The following is a 25,009-nucleotide window of genomic DNA, read 5'->3' on the forward strand; positions in this document are numbered from 1 at the left end:
ATCTGTCATCAAGCATTTTACAACATATGTCTAAGATTTCATTTTTAGTATAGGCATTCTGTGAATTGTACAAACTAGGAACTCATTATTAATACCGTCAGTTAATGTTTTAACATAATCTCTATTATCTTTGTAACAGAATACCTACTGAAGAAAAATGCACCCTCAACATAGTTAGTGCCAGATGTGATTCCAGCACGGGAGGATAAATGGTGCTGCACACATGTGAAATGAAGACCAAATAAGGGTTCATGCTTCAGAAAAGAACAACATTTTTTCTTTACTTTCCAGCTAATCAGTTTAGTAAGTGTTCAAATTTGCATTCATTAAAAAAAATTAAACATCTTTAAATAGTGTATACATATAGACCCCAGTGTTAAACATTTAAATACAATAAAATCCAGTTTTACTTTTATAGGGCTATGAGATGTTTTGGTTCACAACTAAAATACCAATTATGAAGTCACGAGTCATTTCAATATATCAATGTTCTATATTTAAGTCTAGAAATAATGTTAAACTCTAACTGAAGTCTGCAAACAGTTTGAAATAGTTACTTCACTTTGTTGCACAATGTCAGTTGCCATCTTTGTTCAGTGATGGACATAAAAGAGCTCCCATTGTTCGGAGACAATAAGGCTCCATTCTTAAAGCAGATAAGCATAACAAAGTAAAAGTAGGGGGCCGTCAAACTTCCAAAACTAGACGGGTCCAAACAACACTATTTACATATTAGCCATTCTAATGGAGGGAAAAGCTGAATAAGTATTATTGATTTAAAATATTCTTCTGACAGTCACTCACATTTACCCTTTTGTTATTTAATATTATTTCAATATATGAAATTAAAATAAAAACATTGAAACTGCCTTATAATAGAAGGCAGTATTCAAAGTATGAAGAAAAGTGTTTTGTGTATATAAAATGTTACCAAATGATCATTATTGGCTTTGCTTCTTGTAATTGCGCTTTTTGTTGTGCTATCAGGACTATTTAAACGTCAATAAATTACGAACAAATCAGGGAGAACACATTTGCCTCATTAGTAACTCACTTTATCGTCTTTACATTGCAAGAGGACTTGATTTGTGTTTCTATTACTGCGTCCCTACAGGGGGCTGATTACTTAACACTACTCTTAAGCTAACAAGTGGCTAATGTAAAGCAAAGTAGAAAGTAAACCAAGTTAGGATTTAAACATTAAGATAACTCTGCTAAACAGACAAATGATATATTAGTTTGAGGGTTCAGGAGTGAGCAGCAGGCTACGCGGTCCACATGTGGATGGTGGCAGGCAGCAGAGGGCTAAACTGTGCCTGGGATCTGAATCGCTGCGCCACAGGAAGCAGGCCTGCTGGTTTGTTTAGCTGGATGTGATTTCGAGTGGCAGGAGGGGGTGTTGCCTGGTCATATGAAACACAATGGGGCATACTTTCTGAACACGACTATTAGGCAATAATGACGTGGCTCAAGTCCAAACCATTCACTGTCCTTGTCTGCAGATTAAGATATGCCCCTTCTTGTATTAATCAAATAGTGGCCTCTCTGTGGGGTCAGTATGTGAGTATCCAGGTGCGTAAATGTAGTTAATTTCCTGAGTTTTCAGCAGTAAATAAAAAAGAAACTGCTGTTTTTTGAAATGCACAGTAAAGCCTCCAGTTTAAAATGTAAATTGCCCCATCCCTGTGCTTTGGGGATTTTTGTCACAAAGTCCTGTTTCTCTTTTCCACAATTGACCATTGCCCCCAAACTAACTTGCACCATAATAATGTCCCTTGTGTACAGTCCTATAAACATTTGACTAAATGCACTTTTAATGTATTGAACAAACAGAAAAAAAACAAAGAAACCCAGGAGTATCCTATTGCAGGAAATAACTAGACTCATTTTCTCTGTAACTGATTCCAGGAAAGGAGCTACATGAGAGAAAGAAGTCAAGCAGTGGGATTTAGAACACTGAACAAGATAGATTCTTCCAAATTCTAATTGGAGAACAGTTGATTTAATTGGTATCCATTTGGCTGACAAAAGAAAGCAAGAGTAGTGGGCAGGCAGGAATGCCTCTGGGGCCGATGTGAACATGAAGTGGCTCTGCTCAACGCTCAGGGACGGATCACTTCCAAAGACAAACCGTGGGAGCTGGCAGGACAGATTGCAGTGGGAGGGAAGGAAGGAGGGGAGGGGGGGCCAAATTCATGGTGGAGTGAGGAGCCTTCAATAGAGAGGCATCTTTATTTGGAGAGGGAGGCCATTTTAGACGCAAAACTGAACTCCCACTCTGGGTAGTAATGTGTAATGTGACTCTGACCCTGAGATGAGAGAAGTGGATGCGGTTCAGCGGGCCTTGTAAACGCAAGCTTTAGTGACAGACATATCTAAATTATCACAACCAAAACAAACGGTTGGATTCACAAGCTTCAGAGAGCGCTTGATATTATTTGTCACAGTAATTTATTGGAAATGGAGGAAAACATGCAGATGATTTCCAAAAGTTTAGCTTAAATCCTGCAACTGTAAAAAAAAAAAAAAAGACCATCAATGGCTTTTTGTTTTAGGAATGTTTGAAGGTCAGTCCATAGTAATGTCTGTACAGATGTTGTAATTGCAGTCATTATTACCTGGCCTTCTCTATCAGAGAGGAGATTTTTGGTTTCGTTATGACAAGATGTAATCACAAAGCGCTCTGTCTTTTCTCTGTGTTTGAGTCTGTGTTGTCTGCAGATGAAAAATGTAGTCGGCTGTGTGTAGTATTGTAGCTGGCGCTCAGCAGAAGGAGAACCCAGGTGTTGGAGTGTTTTCACTGCCTCTGTACAGAGGAAGGGTGGGAGAGCGAGGGCAGATGACCTGGAGGGGGTTCAGAATCAGGGGCCGTGCTTGAGAGACCTTCACAGCCGGCCTCAGGGGGATACAGCCACTGCTTATCTCTTCCTACACTTTTACTTCTTTTTTATCCTCTTCCACAGCACTGCTTTCATTTCCCTTTCCTCTCGGTCTAGGAGGACGAGTACTCCGGCATTATTTCCTACCAACCCACCAGCCATTGTATTATCTGCTGACATGCATTTTCTAAGGGTGGAAATGCTCCTTTTCTTTTTCTCTTTTACAGCAAATATTTGAACCTGGCTGGATAATACATCTTTGTGAAGCACTTCAGGATTAGTGTGTCTTTAATCATTTAATGAGTCCGGGACAATTTGGAGCACAACATACACCCACACACAAGACACCCGTACAAAGACATAGTATTATCATGATGACATAAATGGTTCTTTTCTTTTATTCACTTTGAAAGCCTGCGGTTACAGTGGCTCTTTTTCCAGTTGTGACTACAGTAGGTTTTAATCCTCCTACAGTATATGACAGACTTGCCCTCACCTTGCCCAGCACTTAAAGAAGCAATCTTTCAAAAAGTCCCCCTTTAAAGCCTATGTGAATGTACGTCCGAGCAGAGGAGAGTGCAGTGTGCTGATGGAGAATGGGCCCATTCCTGATGTAAATGAAGAGATGCATATCAGTGTTAATCCATTGCTTTGTAGTCACGGCCATACCCAAAGTCTGTCTAATTTCCCTCACACTCCCTTTTGCAGCCAGAAGTGTATCGATCGGCAGTAATTGAAGTGTACTTGATAATCCGTAAGGCAACAGGGGAGAGGGAGACCCTCAACTCTCACATCGATGCACAGAGAATGGGGCTGTGGGGTTGTGTGTGTTTGAGTGTGAGTGTGTGGTGCAGGGGGAGGGTTTGGGGGGCTCTCTAATGTATGGGCGGGTAAGGCAACACCCCCCTCACGGCTTCTTCTCAGCTGATTAAACTCATTGAGAGCCAGACAAGTGGAACAAATAGATATAAAGGTTTGCCTGGCAGCTTACAGCCATTCAGATTTCTTCATTGAAACCGCGAGCAGCACATCCACATGGGTTGCTTTATGCTAACATTAAGCAACTGGAGTGCCTGTTTTTGAAATGAACCATACATTATGCGCCACACTCGCTCAGATATCTCAGATGGAAACTTTAAGGAACATGAATAGATACATTTTCTTTTGGGCCAATTAAATATGCAGCACACAATCAACTGGAATGTCGGTGATTTTCTTTTAAGACACAACAACAGCCTGAATGTGTTGTTTGCAGTGTTGGCGGCTAATGTGTTATTCATCACAGTGTTACTTTGTTACTGTATTAATTTGGATAAAAGCATCATCACCAATTTAAAAAGTGTTTACTTTTGCAATCAATCATCCAAAATATTAGAATAACGATTGGGAAATTAGCATTTTCTCTCACGATTTATCAACATCGTAACAGGTTGGCCTGATTTTCATAACCCTGCTTGTCTTTCCAACCCGTTGTATGATAATCATTTTGGAATGCGTACATCCTGTAAACTTTCCCCCTGTCTTGAAGTAAGTGTTTTTTGAAAGGGCAAAGAGCATCTGATAGATTGTTTGTTATTATGCAATAAATGATCAGAATCAAGATGCAACCCACAGCTGATTCAAACCAGGGTGGGTAGATTACAATAAGTTTATAGTTTTGCAAGTTATAATTTATGGAAATAAATGATCATATTTGATAGGGATCAATCAAACTTTTGAATCCACATGGTAGGATATGGCTACATCCAATGTTTCTTGGTTTGGGGATGTGATGCAAGTGTAATAAAACACATTATTAGTCATCAAGCGGAACTTGATGACAAGAAATACCGCCCTGGCATCTTCAAGTCTCAAGCAGTGATAATGGTCTCTCTGCGGATGTCGCAACAGTTACCAGACGGTGGCGTAATAAAGGGCACACAGATTAAAGATGATTAACAAAATGTCTCACTGTAAATGTTATGAGATGAAATTGAAATAGTAAAAGCCATTGTATTCTCACAGTGATGATTATGACTCGGCTGTCTGGTTATATAACGATGGCTTTGCTCTGCTAATAATGTTGATGACTAAAGTGATGTTGTCTCTCTTTCCATGTGTATACACAGCCTATATTTCTCTATCCATCTGTCTTTGACATAATATAGGCTACAAGAGGGTTTAAATGGAAAATTATATGTTTAGCTTTAAACAGTGCATTGATTTAATTTGACTAATGAAAAGTACTGTGTAATGGTTGTGTCATAAAGAGGAACAACTGATTGAATTGCTGCATGCCTGGTGGTGGACTCTGGTGAACGTGTGGGCCTTCAGTAACCTTGTACAGCCCTATCACCGCTTTATGGCACATATTCACTCCCAATAAGAAAGCTTAACATTAATGCTGAACTATTTATTGAACCTTTTTCACACACATGGCCTTATTTTATTTTTTTCACACTCATAACACATTGAAAATAATAAAACAGATGTAATCAAGATCAAACCAAAACAGTTATTTGGATTTTTGACACCAACATGATGTTAAATATTTAGAGAGATGAGCCTAGCTGCAGACTAGATTGTCAAAGGTTCTAAATAGCAAATAAGTCTGATGAAGCCCTTACCTTAATGTTATTTTTTAGTTGCACCACAGTTCAACATAATTAAAATAATATCCTTTAACCACACCTTTTCCTCACCTTTATACCCAAACATCAAGTTGAGACACCTGCTTGCACACACACACACACACACACACACACACACACACACACACACACACACACACACACACACACACACACACACACACACACACACACACACACACAGAGACAGTTATACGCAGAAGGAGAGAGAGAGAGATGTTTCCCAGAGTGTCTTACCCGGCAGAGAAAATAAGAAATAACCATAACTCCTTCCACTGCCAGCCTGCCCTGCATGACCCCTGCTTTAAGTGGGTAGCAGGTAATTGCTGAGGCAGTGTTACCCATCGGCCTACAAGTCCATGTGTGCCTTATGTGTCATCTCTATTTATTATATTCTGCACGCTCCCTGGGCCTTGGTAATCAATTTCACAAGGATACAGGGCTGATATCAGCTGCCGTGCACATTATGAGGCGAGCCCTCCTCTTATCAAGTGCAGAATTGCCGGCTAGAGGTCATGAACAGATAAACAGGGATGTAACACAACTCCCCCCACTAACCTGCCCCCCAGTGAACACAAAGGTGGGAAGGTGATGTTGTGAGGGGGGTACAAAGAACAAAACACCCAGCAAGGAAAAGGTTGTGACCCTTGTAAGGTGCCTCTTGTTACGCCCAACCTTCAGAATTTCATCATCAGTGCCTCTGTCTGCTTAATAATTCGGAGGCTCCCGTCTCATCTCGTCTCTTGAGTCAGCGTATGTGGGTGTGCGCATGTTTGTGTGTGGTGGGGGGGTTATGAGGCCTGCAGACACCCTCTCTCTGATTATCTCCAAGCACTCTTTGCAGACCTTTATAGACCAACCACAACTCCATCAATCATTTGCCCTGCCTTCTCCCTCCTCGGGCTGCTCCATGTCCCAACTCACCACTGCTGGGCTGATATTACCTAAAGCTCTGTCTGTAGTGGTATGCACCGACTAAAAAACAAAGTGATTTCTTCCTCTGAAACTTAGGGGTTTACAAATATACATATTCATTATGTTTAGAGGGCAGAGAATCAGATGTCGTCATATCGACCTCTGTATTGTTTTCCAAATTATTATTATTTTCTTCTACATCAGATCGATTTAGCTGCTGAGACGAAGTAATATAAGCATGCACAGTTGGCGAGAGAATTAAAATTCTATGTCTAAAAAATGTGTGCGGCTCTAAAGGAAAGATGTCAGACTAAGAAAGTGTTTATAGAGATCATTTGTGGTCAGTGGACAAGTCGTGCAGCGGTGGAAATGTCATGCAGTTGCATCAGCCTTAGTAAACATTAATTATGAGTCCATCTTTATTTACTCATCCCTACACCCCACACTGGCAGCTGTGCATATTTGCCAAGAGGATTGGATCTCCATGTCACTATATTTTGGTGTTGTGCCTTTACTATCGACCTTGTGTATTTGAGGAAAGATGTTGTTATTAATCGCTAAACAGGTCAGCCTTGTGATTGATGTTTAAGTAAAGAAATATCACGTCAAAAATAGCTTTTTGAAACAAGATTTGACATGTCTAATTCTGCACTTTAGTGTTTTCCATATACAAAGTTTAGCTCGAGTCACCTGCCTTTTGTTGTAGACATGTGTCTGGCTCCGTCACCCTGCCCCCGCCGCTCAGCTGACCTTGCGCAGCCTTTCCAGGCCAAAGACTTGATGAGTGTTTTTTTTAGCCCATCCCCCAACATCCCTCGGCATGTGCGCTGCACATCCGCTCTGTCATTAAACCCTCCACCCATGGCTTTAGGACCCAACCATATGGTGCAGCTAGTGGAGTGTTGCAAGAAAGGCTCGGCTTTGGTCATAATCTGATGAATCTTTCTCAGAAAAGAGGTTTTCTATGATGACATCACAGCCAATCTTGTCCAGCCTGCACAACAGTCTGCACTGTGTCTGTGTGCATGCATATTTAGTGTACAGCTTAAAAAGTGAAATATTTAGAAGAAGAACAAAAGTACTCAGGGGACACATGTGATTAACTGTAGGTCCACACATGTGCTGGTTTTCCTATAGATACATAGCGAGGTGGTTATGCACCTAATCCATTATTTAGAACATTTTAAAAAAAAACTTCATGCAACATTTTTTCAATAATGTTTGTATATGCTTCTATTATTATCTGGACTATCTAACCATATCGACTCCTGTTGTAATGTTAAATGCCTTAAATAGCTACACAGTTTAAGAGCCCTGGTACCTTGTGCGGGATGAAAGGTTGCCCCTGGAGTCGTTAGAGGCATGTTCAATAGCAGTACGAACAATAGTTGCCAGTTTCACAGTTAAGACATGACCAGTTGTCTGGCAACATGTTTAGTATGCAGCAAGCAGAGCGTATCACACACACAAAGATGGAGGAGATTTTCTTTGGCTCACACAATCCAAAAGAAGCTATCAATTCCCTGACATAAGAGTGAATGGATATGGTTGATGTCCAGGCGATGTTATCGGTATCCACATACTAAATCCATGAGGGAAGCAAGCAAGACAGTGAGGCCCATGCCTGTATGGCCTGAGAGAAAACAGTGTAAATAAAAAAAGCATGCTCTTTGTTGAGTTATCGTGGGTCACCAATGTGTGTGTGTGTGTGTGTGTGTGTGTGTGTGTGTGTGTGTGTGTGTGTGTGTGTGTGTGTGTGTGTGTGTGTGTGTGTGTGTGTGTGTGTGTGTGTGTGTGTGTGTGTGTGTGTGTGTGTGTGTGTGTGTGTGTGTGTGTGTGTGTGTGTGTGTGTGTGTGTGTGTGTGTGTGTGTGTGAGAGGTGCTTGGGTTTTGTTATATAATACTGCTGAACCAGTTTTTACAGAATCGGTTAGGTCACATTGTGACATCCCTGGACTGACAGATGTGCTTATTGAAAGAAAAAAAAACAACCCTGTTCAAATTTGGTAAATCTGGCATTTCATAAGCCATAGTGCTGCATTATCCAGTTCATGTCAGGCTGAGTGTGGATCAAAACAGTGGTTTTTTTTTCAAGATTATTACTCCATTTATTGAGCCCTACTGACCTTAAAGCAGGAAACTAAATGTGGTCACAAAACATAAGCTTATTGCTTAAAATATGAATGGGTGTGATACCAGAGGCAGCTTTAAAAAATGGGCTTTCTTGAGTCTGTGCAATTAATCTAGATTACACCATGCTGGATATAAAACTAAAACATTTAACTATAAAAGTATTAAGGTCTCCCTTTTCCAAAACACTACTGATGAATTTGTGGGCTGTAAGTTTAAAAGCTGCCTTTCCCAAAGTTCACAGAGTCCATCCATACATAAAAAAACATACTAGTGTTTAGTCTAATAGGCCTAGAGGCCTCTTGACTCTCTCATTTAGCTCTTTTGTGTGTGTCAGAGTGAGGGGCAAAGGGGGAACACAGGGTTTTAAGCAGTAATTTCACAAGAGTGAAGTGTATTGCAGATGGGAATTATTAATTTGTATCTGCTTTGCCTCAGTTCTCCCACTTACCGAAAAGGGGAAAAGTGTCATTCTATTCAATTTTTGTGTTTTCTGAAGTCTCTGGTCTTGAGCACAGCCTGGTGCAGGGTCGTGAGTGTTAAATGTCAAGCCTTGTAGTGAGCTGTCAAAGAACAGAATAGGCCCGGCATGATTGATGACTGGAGAGCCTGAAACCAAAACCTCCCAATTGCAAATGCTACCTTGCGTCAGTCTTCTTACCCCCCGCTTTCTCGCTCCTGATAGTTGCTCACTATAGGGCCAGGCCAGCTCCCACATGCACATTCACACACAGCTACACAAACAGTTTTGCTTTTACATACATCTAAAAATGTCTTGCACACAGCTGGGATGTGTTTTTTTATTTTGTATGTGTGAGGGCAAATACCTTGCAAAGTCACCAAACATTTAATCCCGCTAAAGAAGAGTGAACCACTGCTTTCATTTTGGAAGGTATTGCTTTTTAGTCTCCTGTCTGTGATATTTGTAGTAATTTGGGAGTTGTCGGGGCTGTGAAAAAAGTTAGACTACAAGTGAATAACTTGGGAGTTCTGAGCTGTGATGACAAGATTATTAATGGCTCAGGGTAGACCGTGCTTAGCCCCATGCATATTCAGTGGAACCATACAGATGGGCTTCTGGCTGTGAAAAGTTTTCTGCTGTCTGCTGTAGGTCAATTGGTCTGCTGCTGAAAATCTTAATGTCTGTCAGTTAGCCTGAAATAGTCTCCATAGTAGACTACATACCACACATTTGCACACATTCAAGAAAATATGAATATATGATTAATTTATGTAATTTCTTTAGATATTGTGCTATCTAAATTGAAAATTATATTTGTATGCACTTCCCTCGGATCTTAAAGAGCTCAATAAAACATGGATTTAAATTAGTCAAAATACAAATCGTGTGCTTTGATGTTCAAAATTCCCCGAAGGCGCTCATTTGTTCAATGCAATTATTGTATGGAATATAATACAGTGCAAATATTTATGCCTGCTAGCGTGTGACAGCATTAACAAGGAGCACTTCTGATGAAGATCTCTCCCTGAACACAGCAATGATCAAAGACTGTCATGGCACTACAATAGTTCCATTTGTCTGCTCTGGCAGGGACACACATCCTGCTTACCGGATGGTTAATCAGAGACTCACTCTATCATCTTCATCAGGACTGCCTGTGCTTTCAGAATGTGTAAAAACGTGCTCACATTTCTTTATCTGCTCCCCCCCCCCCCCCCCCCCGCCACTCACTTGTCCCCCAGATGCTATCTCAAAGCACTGCCTATTTAGCCGTTCAACAAATTATCTTTTTTCAATCCCTAACACACTTATTACAATTCGTTGCAGCTTTATTTTTTTCTTTGAGGAAGAAAAGCTCAAAGTAAAAAAGCCGTGTGACGATTGTTGTTGTTGAGCCGTGTGAAACTCCTACAGATGTCAACCGGAGTCCCCTATTAAAGCGAGCATCATTTCACTCACCTGCAGCAGAGAGCAAAGAGGCTGTGAAATCACAGCGTCAGAGCAGATCAACACCTGCCAATCTGACCCGCAGCGACAGGCCGCGCTCCTCTCGCCCACATTAATAAGACAGATAAACATAAAGCTAAATACCAGGCCATGCTCTGTTAACTTTTATGTGGTTAAGAATGATTGGCTTTTTGCTTCACTACACCAGAGGGATCAAAGTACTGTGAAAGGATATCAGAGCGTTGGTATCCCAAAAGAAATCCTGCTCGCTTCCTTTTACTTTCCATGCTTGTATAGTTGTCAGTGTTTCCCCTCAGTGCTACATGCAACCTCTGTGGACATATCACACACAATATTGTGTGATACGCTCCTAAGGGCCTTGCAGTGGGACTGTTTCACTATACAGATCATGTATAAATTAGGTGCAGACATACTAGCTTTGTAATATGTGATTAACTGCTGACCTTTTTTAAATGACACGACAAATACGGCGCCCCCTTTGTGATTGCAGGTAAGGCAGATTTATTGTAGTATTGCTTGTAAAGCCAATTATATATTATGCAATTATTACATAATGTCTTAGATATATTAGATATTTTATGTCAAGAAATTCACACATTGGTTTTTGATATTCATTGCATTTAAATATATTTTGGCATTTGTTTTTGAACGCTCAAATGTTGGACAGTTCTGTTAATGCAGCGTGATGTGTTTAAACTGCCAGCTCTACCAAGGAACCATATTTCACAGCTTGACATTTAAAAGGGTGGAATTGAGGGTCGTTAAGGGGCAGGGGATGCAAGCAGACGTCTGCAACTGTTTGTTTACCATACTGCTCATTGGTGTCAGACTTCCTGACATTCTTGTACCTTATCTTCACTACTCTGAAGTCTGCAAACTGGTGCCAGGGAACGAGGGGGATGTGTGGGGTCTACTTCCATGGCACTGCATTGCGCTCACACCGGGACCAAGTCCAAAAGAGCCAGCCTTGTGCTTTTGAGGAGTCGGGGGTCAGGAGAGATTAACCCGTGTGATCCAGCACTGCTCGGAGAAAATTTGCCTGAGTGTGGAGCAGAGGTGCTGCAGAGGGCAGTGCAGGCCGGAACAGGTTCAGCCCCCGCTTGCTTATTCCTGGGCCCCTCTGTCGACAAAACTGCCTTGGTCAAAGAGTGCTGAGAGTGGTGTAAAAAACGTGTTTACATTTCGAGGAGGTCAAGGACTTGAGGACAGATAACTATTAACAGAATAATGCGGCAGTCGATCAGCAGAGAAGTGGATGCTGGTTTGGAGTGAAGGTGCAATATATTTGATCAGATTATTATATCAATTCAAAAACATTTTAGATTGGCAATTTAAAAGTGAAACTTAAATGTTTCAAATAATGAGACAAATTGTATACATTTTCAGACAAGAAAAACAATTAATAAATCATGACAAGATAGACAATGCACTGTTCCAGACATAATGTATTGAACTGACACCCTCACAGCAGTGTGTTTAAGTTGCCGCTTGCCAATGTGTAATGGTTTCCTTGTCCACTCATTCTTCATCATTTTACAGTATTTAAATATAGACCCAAAGGCACATGGGAGCCAGCTGGCAAGGGTGATAATCTCCAGGCCTTGAAGTTATTCTTTTTCTCTTTTTTCCAAACACGCGAAGGCTCGATTACACATGCCTGAGTAAATAGGTGACAAAAACACAGTGGAGTTCTTCAGCCTATAGATCGACGGGGCAGCTGTGAAGTTGTCAGTCACGTCGATGAATAGTGTCACACTTCTCTGAGGTCTTTGCCTTCTTTTAGGCCTGTGATCAGAGCCCCTCGGACCCCTCTGTATCCATGCAGAATAACATCAGGGACAGGTGGTCTTTCTACTTCTGTGAGAATTGCATCCACGTTACAAACTCACTGCGGACAAAAAAATATATATCTTCTTCATACCCTATATTACCCTGCAGGATTAGAGCCCAGTGAAAGTGCAGTATGCCAGTAAGGACTAATATAATTCCACTGTGTGTTTCCAGTGACAGCCAGGACTGACATCTCCCCTAAAGGTTTGCTGACCTCCATTCTTGCCCAAACCTGTCCAAACATACTATCTTGACATTGTTCCAGGGGTTAGCAAAGTGAAGCAGCTGTTTCCCTCTATATGAGTTCACTGTGTGCGTCACCCTTCAACACCTCCCCCCTCCCCCTTTCTCAATCTCTCTCACACACAGACACAAACACAAACACATGAAAACACTGTTTCTGTCACCCTCACACACTCCTCTCTATTAAGATGCTTTCTCCTCTAATGTACTGCAGCTACAGCCCTGGAGAGCAATTATTGCTTCAAGTCAAACACCATTATGACTTGATCGATAAAGACAATGTAGATAAATGTAAATTAGACATAGAACTGACAATGTACTGTACGCTAAAATAGCCGACAGTCGTATGAGATGTACTTTATGCATTCACCTATAATAAGAAAAAAACTAAGCTGTTTATTTCTAATTGTTAAGTGCGTCATAATCAAATTATACCTTAATATCATTTCATTTAAAGCTCTACATTTTCAATTCTATTGTATTTTTTATTTTCTGCAAAACTTTTATAGAAACAATTTTCCCGCGAATGTTTATCTCAGGCTAAAGACGTTTTTCCTCCATGCTGTTTATGTTTCATGCAGTGCAGCCTTTACTTTTGGTTACAATTCATATTAAATGTGACTGCATCCATCAGCACTACCCTTGCAGCACAGTCGTCTGGCTTTCGGTGTTTAATCTATTAAAGTGCACCCTTGCCTCTTTCCATGACATTGAGAATCTGAAACTGGCTTTGAGCTGACATCATGTGTGAGGATCAGACCATTGACACGGGCACACTCATATCTCCTTGTCTTATTGATGCCACGACTTAAGGTTATTGAGCTGGGTTTGTTTGCCCTGTTGCGTAATCCTCTGTTATAATAATACTGGAACTCGTGTATGGTGTAAAATGTAATTATATGCATTATAGGGCTGGAAATACATTTTAATTCTGCAAGAATATGTTGTTAATAACTGTTTTTGATCAATAATACATTTGAGTTAAGTGGCGTCAGAAAGATTGTAACGACTGTCATCACAATTATGCATATGAAACAATAATGTCATATGGTCTCGAGCCAAATACTGCAGATGCTTAAACTAATTATATTTTTTCTCATACATTGCTAGTTGAAGCCTATTATACAATACGCATTGAACTTGTACTCAACTCGAGCTTAAACTGTATTATTTGCATTGCTTAATGTAAGGGAATCCATTTTCTTAAAAAACGAAAAAGTGACATCCTTGCAGGTGAAACGTTTTTTTAAATACAAACGTGGAAGAAATGATGAATGAAAGCACCACGTTGTAACAGGAAGGATTTTTTTATTGCATATGCCAGCTCATGCACAAAACATAGTAATGTCTGCTTATCGCCAAAGGTGTCACCAAAATCAAAATGAACTTGATTAGTGCAAATAGCGAAAAAGTGAAAATGCTCACCAGTGATTCCTCTTGACATTATTTTACATTAAGAGTCTTTGTATTGGCATCTGCAGAACAAAAGGAACAACTGCCAGTGACGTGATTAGCCTAAGAAATGCTGTAACCCGGAGAGAAAAGAGAGCAGCAGTAGCTGGTACTTTAAAGTGTCAGAGTCTTTGTAGCAATGACTAGTTTATGATGCTGATGTCAAGCATCACACTCAATGAGGCCTTTGTCCCAGGCTGAGACCAGGGCAGTGGGAAAACTGCCCACTCTTAGTCGGCAGGCCCATCCATCTTTCCATGAGGCCTCGCAGTCCCCTTTGCACCAAAACTCTTGTGTATTAAAGATCTCCTGGGTTAATGCGCTGGAAAATTGGCTTGCATTTTTATTGGTGGAGGCCAGCTAAATGAAAGAAAAACAACTCATGGAGGGTAGAAAAGGACGAGAAAAATATCTGGAGAAGTGATTGTTGAGGGCAGGCCCTCCAGTCTTGTTTCCTGTGACTGGGATAAAAGAGAACCTTGTGTGTGACATGCCAGGGATGATATTGTGCTCGAGCTGAGTGTAGCTCCGTCCATTTATCATTACCGTCATAACCAGCGTTTGTTACGGCTTGAGTATTGACCCGGTCATGATGTCTGTAATAGGACATTACAGATAAATCTTAAGAGAACACCGGCGACAATGCAAGTAATATTCTCTTTCCATCCTGTTTCACCTCTACCATCAAGGATTACATGTTACATTATCCAACACCATTTTCTATTTTTAGATACTGTAAATCAATAAAAAATCAGTTCCAGTGATTTAACCTATTTGCCGCCATGAGATGTTTACCTCCGAGGGTCTTGTTGACGCATGCAGGCTGCTTGTGTCACCTACTGCCTCTCATTGTTTTGATGGAGGAGCTTTAGTCCACCCTCAGCACAGAGCACATCAGTGCGATCAATGAGCGTGGAGTGACTGACCTACTGGACACATTTATGGGTGTGGGAGGCTAATTAGGAACCACTTCCCAGGCTTGGAGAGACAAGCCCACAGAACAGCTGCTGGTCAGCACTGGACTCCTATGCATGGGTCAAATAGGTGGCAGCTCGTCACGGACAGTGACACAGCTATAGGTCTAGAGAGGCCAATTTACTTAATGGCTAGCCCTGGGGCTGGGGACTCCCAGTATTTCTTTACTTGGACACTTGTAGATGACAGTGCAGGAGCCAAAACGATCCACTTCATCACAGCCAGTCTCAAAGGAGAGCCCTGACCAGAGAATCTTTGTCTTTAAAAGTCGATTTAATGAAATGCCATTATGAAAGTTGTGATGGTAGGTTATTCAAACATTTTTTACTTTGATTCAATGCTACAATTAGCATTAAATGCACTGCAATAATTCAAAGCAATAGTCATTTTATTTTTTTATGGTGTGATTATTTTTCTGGTTGAAGGTAACTCCGGACAAAAGTGGTCAATGACATCAGCGATCTCTGTTGCATTTACTTTTTCTTTTTTTTCCCGATCATACCCCTGAGGGTCAAAATGCTTTAGTCCCAGACGTCTCTGAACACACAGATGTTACAGTAACACAGCTAGGAAATCATGCCAGACCATCACCTTTGACCCCACATGTCAGCTGATCCACCATCACCTCTTTTGAAATAGACTCTCCACTTCTATAAATTACCAGATTTTCCCACCATGTCCCTCCATTCATTTTGTCTGGCTCCAGCCATTTTCCACTGCAGACCCTGCGGTCCACTAATAGTGATTGCACAGTTGCTGAAAATCTGTCCCCTTGGGTTCAGAAAGGTCAAAGGTCTCACACCAGGGTCAGTGCCTGTCTTTATGTCTCTTCCCACCAAAGGCTTTGTGATGAATAGAGAGCCCCAGGAAACAAAAGCTTTCAGCAAAGACAAGCAACTTTGCTCAATACATCAGCACCTCCACTCACTGCCGCCCTCCCTGGTAAAAACACACTTTCTAACTGAGATAATGTGGCATTGAGGGGGAGCAAAATCCACAAAGGCATTTAAAGCAAGCAAAGACTAGAAGTGAAAACAGTAGAAATTGATCATTTGACATTCAGTCCACATGTAGCGACTGAAAGGGTAAAAAAAACACAGGCGTGCAACGGCATTACTTTGAACTTAAAGACAATTTTCTGCTTGCATAAAATAACATATGGTTTGCAGATGTACTGTACACATACAGTTTGTTTTTTAAACAACTGAATTTGAATGTTTTATGGCTTTTCAGCAACATTGTGTTTTTTGTGTGTTATTTTCATTTGAAAAATAGCATTACCAAGACATTGTTCTTGACTTTATTAGCAGCCTTAAGTTTGAGCCTCTGGAACACCTTTTCTTTCTCAGCTTGTTTTCCCTATCATTGCATTTGACCCTTGTAAAACTGTATCAGCAAACTAATAACCAGGCTGGCCTGTAATCCACTGCCTTTGTTCCCTTCTCTTATAATGTGTTGCAGATTCCAGAGGTTGGAACTGGCAGGGAGATTTTAAGCAAATGGCATCTGGTTAAAGGTCAGATTCGGGGGGCCCAGTGGGTGAAAGGTTGAATAACTCCATGAAGGTAGTGACCACGTCTTTGAGGAGAAGTTTAAGACCTGTTTTTTTTAGGCAACCAATTATTCTATCTTTATCATGTAAAACCTTAAATAAAGAAATGTGGAATTATTGAACCTCTCTTTTAAATCATTTGTGTTGTAATCTTTAGAACAAATGAGTTAAAGATGCTCTTATACCCGAGATTTTACGACATCATCAGTTATTTACAACTGGTGGGTCGGTTCAGATGTATTTGGAGATATATGGGATTTAGATTTATTGTTTTTACCCAGCTTTTAAAAATAAGTGAAGAAAAAAGTTTGCCGAAGGGATCACAGTCTTGAGTTCAAACTGCAGGTGTGTAAAATGGAACATGCACGTTTCTTCTAAATTAGCCATTGCGGGCTTGGAGAGGGCGGTAGGGGAAATTAGTGAAATAACCGGTTGATTCTAACCAGATGATTGCTTCAGTTGGACACCAGAGAGTTTTCATTAGGTCTCTAATTTACAAGCCTCCCTCTGCATTCCAGCCCGCGCACACACTGCCCCAGGTCTTAAAGACCTCCTTTAGCCTTTGCCCTTTACTAAAGTTGTTGCCAAAGCCATGCACTCTAAAATGTAGCAATTACATTAAAGTACTTCAAGGCATCACATTTTAAACATGATTGCCATGCAACTGTATCTTTCATGTTATAATAATTGTACATGCTAATAATATAGTAATTAAGTCTTAGTAAAGTATCAACCCCTTTACATTCTCAACAGGTGACCATAAAGACATCAAAGCATGTTTTAGGGTCTTATTGTGGATTTATGATATAAAGGATTGCAAAATGATTTAACATAGCTTACAATTTCAGATATTCAATCCAAAATAGGTTAGGGAACAGAAGTCCCAAACCTATTCTGTTATAATCTGTTTTATTTAATTCATTAAAAAAATAATTACCAAATTAATTGATTTCACTCGCTGATTGAATATACTTTAAATAAACAATATGGATGTGTTTACAGATTACACAATGATATATTTATATATTTTTCATTATATTATATTATATAAATGTTCTGTTATTCACCCATGACCAGCTCAACTGTTGCATCCAAACTGGACCTTATTTACCGTGTAAAGTCCATATCTATTAGTCACCCCACAAATACCTTAATGTACTTAAAATTCACACTTAAATTATTAAAAAACATAACACTATGATTATGTTTTACCTACTAGGAATAAAAGCCTTTTCACCCATGAAATAATCAAGGAAGAATGTTGACAACCAAATCATTACGTTAGAGATTAAGAGTGTACCAACGCAGGTTGTGATCATACCCAGCTGATTGTCATGAGCATTCACACAGCAATGCTTAGCCGATGTTTGCTGCAGACGAACGTACTAACAGTCTGTTATATTTATAGACTCTTCTACAAAAATGTCGTACACCTGCTTTCTGCTGTTTCCAAGGGCACACGGTCTATACCTCTAACTCAACAACACCCCGGGCCGCTCTAATGACTGATGACATATAAACCTTCAACCGCGGTTCAGGATGTTTTCCCCCTCAAAGTTCACTTTGATAAATGAACTTGTTCGTGTGCAGCACTTAAACTATGTTGAAGAAAAGATCTATACCTCACAATCCTGTACAAACACCCTATTCGTCAGCTGTAAATGCCTCACTTTATGTGTTTGTAATGATTTTTATTTGCTGCTGAGAAACAATAATGCATTTTGTCACGTCTGACTCATACTGGCATGGTGCAGTGGCAGTCTGATGCAATTGGCACAACAGATTACAAATGTTTACACCAAAGTCTTGGCTTATTATGGAATTTGCTTGATTCCCGTAGTTTAGTATGGATTGTGGGGCTTTCCGACTCATCGTAAGCAAATGTTCTAAAATAAGCCACAGCTTCCCTGGCATGTTGCTGGTGGTGGTGTTTGTAAACAGTGGGATGGATACAGGCGGGCCATGTGCCTCGGCTAATGATGTGGTAGGAAGGGAGGGAACACTATGGGAGGCCCCATGCTGCTGCTTAACTCTCTCTTAGCTGCCAGGTCATGTGTGATTAAGAGGTTTGTGTTACCTGGAGCCCTGCTGAGGAACTTTCCCCTGGAGGGGAGTTTGTCCCATCCACCTAATCTGAAGAGGCCACGAATGGATACGGCACCATTTACCGGTAGTTTTATCACTTGTTTCTCCCAGGGGAACTCTCGCAGGCTTCATATTTAATTTAGTAACCAGGCAGGAGCTTACTCGCCACTGAAGATTAAATGTTGGAGTCGATTTTACATTACAGATAAATTATCTGTATGAGGTACATTTCTGTAGGTTATATATTAAAAGGAAGGCTAGCATTTATTAAACTGTATGCCATGAAATGTCAACAAAGTAGTTAGAATTTAAATTGAAATGGAGCGACAAATCAGGAGAATATGAAGAATCTGAAATGTGTTCATTCTGAATGAATAAAATTAATTGAAATAAAAAAATACAGAAAAACTACACATGTTCAGTAATTACCATCTCAGTTATCCACTTAAAAACCGGTCAATAGGTTTCAAATGAACATCCAGAAAAAGGCTTGTCCCTTGTTTTTTTTATTGACCAAGGATAATAAATAGTCTTCAAATTGTCCCTGAAATTGTGTCCAACGGTGATTACAACTGGCATCATGCTGTGTTTGTGTGCAATGGAGCAGGGGTGGAGATGAGCGGGGGGGGGGGGGGCTGAACAGGGACAGAGCTGAGACAGTGGTGGGTTAGGAGGTGGCATGCAGGACAAAGAAAAAGTATCAGAGGGGGAGAAGTGTAAGCATGACCATGCTCCTGTCCTTGTTTGTGAAGTGATGAATGAGATGACTGTGCGGAGCTGGGGACTTCAGAGGGTCGATCCGAGATGCATCAAGTACATTTTGTAAAAGAAAAAATATATAGATTTCCTACAAAACACGTCGCTCTTCCATAATGTAAAATATGCCTGTATTTAAATACAATATACAGTATATTGGGTTCTTTAATGCCAATACCCTCTCTTTCTCACTTAAGATTATCAAAAATGTGAATCAAAGAGTCCAAATGACATGTTTTGAAATCTTAAGCAGACACCAATCTCAAGGTTTGTTGACATGAGTCATTTTTATTAACGCAGCAGTTAACAGCCATGTGCTTCCAATTTTCATCATTAGAGAAATACAAAGTGATAATTTGCTTTCAAAAACACCAGCTCTTACTTGTCATTTATATGTTAAAATAACCTTGCAGATTGCACTTTTTAAAATCCAGTGGCATCTCATGTTTGACTTAACTTAATCAAATAAATAATTAGTTAAAAAGAAAATCCCTAATTATGTTTTCACATTCTAAACAGACACTGGACAAAATGTCAATATCCACACTTCTATTTTCTAAAGGCTGCACATTTGTACCTTTATTTATTTTTAGGTTTAATGTGGAACAATCAATGTGTTTCTCTGTAACAATGTCACAGAAATAAAATGTTATTATTACTCCCCTCAGTCAGACCACCGCTGCTTGTGCCAAAGTGGCTGTGGTTCAACTAGAGAGCACTGAGGAGACACTGATGTTATCAGCATGTTGAGTTGTTGCAGTGTTTTGAGTGGGAGAGGCAGAACCAGGGGAGCCCCAAACAGGACAGGGCCACGAGTTCCGCCAGCTGCACCCTGTCTTTGAGGAGGGGATGGAGCGCTTCTCATTGAGGTTGGCAAACGCTGGCTCATAAACTTTCCCCTGTCTCTCCCTTTGATTTTCCTTGGACATCTGCCTGGCCCTCCCATCAGGAATGTGCAGCAGCTGTTTGCTGCAAGTGTCTTCGCCGTGTGAACTCGGGCTTGTGCACGGGTCCTGGCTTAATGAATTGAGCCAATTCAAACCGGGTCGCCTGGGACACTGGGCCCTGGTGCATAACTCTTCTCCGGGGATGACAAGCAAGCTCAGAGAAAGAGGCTGGGAAATGTATATTATAGAGGTTAACCATTTGCCCTCATACTGTAATTGGCTTAGATTGTCTGGCAACCGGATTTGCAGGGGCAGAACCTGCGCCATGCTGCAGTGCAAAAGTTCAGCTGCAGCCGACACGATTGTGTGATCTTATGTGTGAGAGAAAGAGGGAGAGAGAGTGAGGGAGAGAACTTGTAGACGTTAGTCAAACACATGGACAGACTGCAGATACACAGTTAGAACACAACGAGGTGTGGGAGGCAGATATAGTTTGTTTTACATTTCAGCTTGTTGTAGGAACTGGGTAGACAGGTTGTACAGCTGTGCCAATAAAAGCAAAAAAAACATGATGATTAAATTATGGCTGCAGCTTTGAACTTACAGTATGCATAATTATACATTTAAGACAGGGAACATGTATAACATTACTTTATGAATCCATTCTTGTGGATGGATTTCCCTCTGACATTTCGTCTCTCTTTTGCAAACAGATACGTTTTATGCAGTTTAGGCTGGCATTGCAAAATTCTCCATTTTTTTTCAAAGCCTAAGAAAGTCCACACTTTACTCACAATACTCATCCAGACTTTACACTAAGACAGACAAGAGGATTACTGATACTGTGGACAGTCTTTATTGAAAAATAGCTGGTAAACAGGACAGAATTGACCAACGTGGAGAAGAATCTGATGCTGCTTGTTTTGTTTGAAGGAGGAGATTATAGAGAGTGGGAACACAGAATTCAGGGAATTAAATACCACTGAGAGATTGCCATGTTTGTCAAGCCAGTTAGTCCCTGTCTTTAGAGAGAACCATTTGTTTTGTTTTGACTAGAAAAGGCTTTCTTTTACACTGGTTGAAATCTCTTTAGTGTTTGCTGAAAAAACAACATTTAAGCATATTATTTTATTACGTCTGAATGCTGATGTTCATTTGTTTATAGTCTTGGCATTTTTTTTTTTCTTGTGTATTCCTGTATGACTGGCCATGCAGCGCAGTGAGGGGAACTCCATGAGCCATGATGAGTTGTTTAAAATCTAATCAGAAACTAACAAGTCCCTGGTTATTTGTTTCTGCCTCAATACTTGAGAGTTCCCAGATGTTGTGGAAGGTAGGGAGTCGATTGTTTATACAGCGGCGAATCTCACCCAAACACACACATTCTATCAGCCTTCATGGCTATCTATCAAGGGAGGCACAAGTTACAGTTTTTCTGAAGTCAGGCAGGCACAAAAGCCCTTCAGCAGCAAATTACAACTCCCACCCCACCTGCTGAAGCCAGCGTGCTGGCGGCGCAGTGTTCAGACGGTAACCTGCCTCCGATCGATCGGTTGTTGTTGCAGCTGTGCTCTGGTTGATGGTTTATTTAAGCGGCTCCACATGCTTGTTGAGGGGAAGGCAGCTGAATACATAAAACAGGCTCTCAGAACCACTTTGTGGTCCGGCTAAGAGTAAATGGAATAATAAAAACCAAATGGTTTCATCCCATGTTGTAGGCTCATAAATCCAGGAAGTTGCTTTTTACCTTTATGATCCAACACATGTAGCATGTTAGGTTTTGTGGGATGAGTACTGACTTTAAGACGGTATGTCTATTCAGCTGGATAATCACCTAATGTGGATACTAATAACAGCCACTGTTTCATCTGTAATAACCTACTAATACTGGAAATCCTTATACCCATGGAGCAAAGTTACACCATTGGTTGTGCTTCAGTTAACATTATGGTCTGTAACTGTATCAGTAATATTAGTTCTGTGACAAATTGTAAACTATAATCAATCTGCACTTAAAATGTGTATTTCTATGAAGGAATACTTTTTATGCTCACAGTATCGTATCATTAGGGAGCTGTGCTGGTGATATCCATGTTCAGCCCTGAGTGATTTAAGTCCTCTGTTTAGTCAGCGAGGCTTCAAGGTCAAGCCTTGACTCTCTTCAGGGAGGTCAGTGACATCCCCTCTCCATTCACACTGTTTCCTTCCCTTCAGCCAGAGGGGAGGATGTATCTCTCACTTCCTGCTGCCGTACACACAGACAGGAAATTAGTAATTTGCTGTGCAATGCCTGACATTTCGAGTGTTCAAAGTTACATGCTTTAGAACTGTAAGGAGGGCTTTTCTGCACACTGTTAAATTATATTTTTATATAAATATCAGCAATGAAAAAACTCACTGCCTCAATTCTCTATTAGATTCATGACTGAACATTAGAAGATAATAACTCATATTGTAGATACAGCTTATATAAAGTAGTGCTGCTGCTCGGCTTATCAACCTGCCAGAATGTTTGGATTTGAAGGATTTGATTATAAGGCAGGTTTAAACTTTGGGTGAATGGTGTTCATTTTGTGACATCTGGTTATTTTTACATGATGTGTAATATCCTTACAGCCTTTTTTTTTTAACTCAAATTGAATCACATTAATACACTACTATCTGTAAGATTTACACTGTAGTGTAGTTTGCTTTTTAGGATTTGCCTATGAACTAGCTATAAATATATATTGTTAAAAGAACAAATGTGCTGTCAATTCCAAAACCAGCCAAATAGAGGGTTTTAATAACCTTTTGTTGTCAGATGTCGATCTGCTCTAGTTGACTTTTGTGGCCCTCGGAAACAACAAAGGAGAGCCACTGAAGAAAAAAAAGGCACTGTGATATTGTGGGTATTTCTGTAAACTCCCAGGGGTCCCAGTTTGGCCTAGAAATGGCTGAGGACTGAGAAATGTTGTGGGAGCAGTGCTGTTTATGCAGAGCACAGGCTCATTGTTTGGGGACGGGGAATATTCAGAAAACAGTTTGGCCCTCTTTTACTCAAAGCTATTTTGGCCCATGTCTCCCTTAAAGAATGACCTGAAAAACAGTAACCTAGATTCTAATATCCAATTAAAATAAATTCAAGAAAACAAGCCTTGCAATAATAACAGCTGCCGTTATATTTAAACGATGAATCATGCAGCACCATACAAGTTAATTTACTTTATGCAGTGTTAAAACTGGGATTACACTTTATCGTGCACAGAGAGGACTTTAAGTACTTTTTTTCCTACCAATACATGTTTGTTAAGTTTAAAGTGCATTACGCTGACATAAATCACAGACCGGCCCATTTTAAAATATCCACAAACTTGAGTTATAAGGTCATTAGCTGAAATAAAACATATGGAATATATCTCAGCACAACATAGAAACTGTCTATTCAGCTTCACAGAGGAAGTGCTCCATAGACGCTTGAATTTATAAACAAAACATTGATACGTTCTCTGTATACTTGAACAAATGTTTGCTATCCATACAGCATGCAGATTTATATTGCTGCTCTCAGCATTTTTTCTTCAAAGTGCTCCTCTCTCTTTAACTGCAAAAAACATTTCATTTAATCTTCTAGCTCTTAACTGTACGATAACACTCACACATCTGCACTGGGTCCAATAACACATCTGGCACTGGGAAACATCCTTAAAACAGTAACTAACCAGTAATTACACTCTTAAAGATGATCTAATCATCTGTTCTGCTCTTTAAGGGATTCTGTGTAGCACCCTTGAGAAAACTTGGGCAATCAGTTATAGAATCGGTTGGATTTTTTTCGTTACCTGAACCAACAGCACATTTCTATTTTGACAGGCGCTCTAATTACCTCTGCTATTTATGGTGCACTAACCATCTGCTACTGATTCCTTCATTATCTTGAACACGACAAAATGATTAGGGCATCTTTGCATAAAGTCATACCTGTGCCAAGGTTTGGCACTTTTCGTCACAAATAGTTTATTAAAAGTCAAAATAATTAGAATACCTAATCGCTTCATTGCTAAACTTTATAGCGAGGGACGCTCAATTTGAGCTCTGGTTTTGGTTACCAGGTGACCCAGACGCTTTGAAATGTATAGGCATTAGGATCCTAAAGAAGGCTCATTTCCCTAGCTAGCTTTATTAAACAGTCCTGAAAACGGTATATACTTTTGAACCCTCTTTATTTACTTCTAATGCTTAGCTAAATATTTTTCAGCTCAGTTTTACTTGGAAAGTGGTTTGTTTTCCGGTTGCCGGATGTATATAACTATACTGTGTCTAATTAAGTTCCCTGAACTCTTGAAACCACATGCTTCAAAAACTCATTAGGAGAACTTAGAATAGTAAAAAAAGTGCAGTGAAAATTTGTGAGCGGCCATTTGCACATTATCGACCAGTTTTGTGGGCCAGTATTTAATTTTTTTTCATAGCAGTCACTGGTTCTCAAATGGAACCAGCTACATAAGTAGATGTATTTGTATAAATGTACAGCAGTATCTATTATCCTGGGCATTCAGCCTACTGAAGACCTAAGTGACAATGAGTATGAGTTTTCACTTTAACCAGAAACTGTAGCTGCTGCATCACACATGCCACAAGAATGATCTGTGGTTGTCAAGGCAGCTGACATTTCTTCTGACCCTGATAAAAAATGGGGCAATGGGTTCATTAAGTAAATGTACTACGTTTTTTATATAGTGGTTTTTACATTGTCTGTTGCTAAT

This window comes from Eleginops maclovinus, chromosome 2 (genome assembly GCF_036324505.1).
Source record: "Eleginops maclovinus isolate JMC-PN-2008 ecotype Puerto Natales chromosome 2, JC_Emac_rtc_rv5, whole genome shotgun sequence".
Lineage (NCBI taxonomy): Eukaryota > Metazoa > Chordata > Actinopteri > Perciformes > Eleginopidae > Eleginops > Eleginops maclovinus.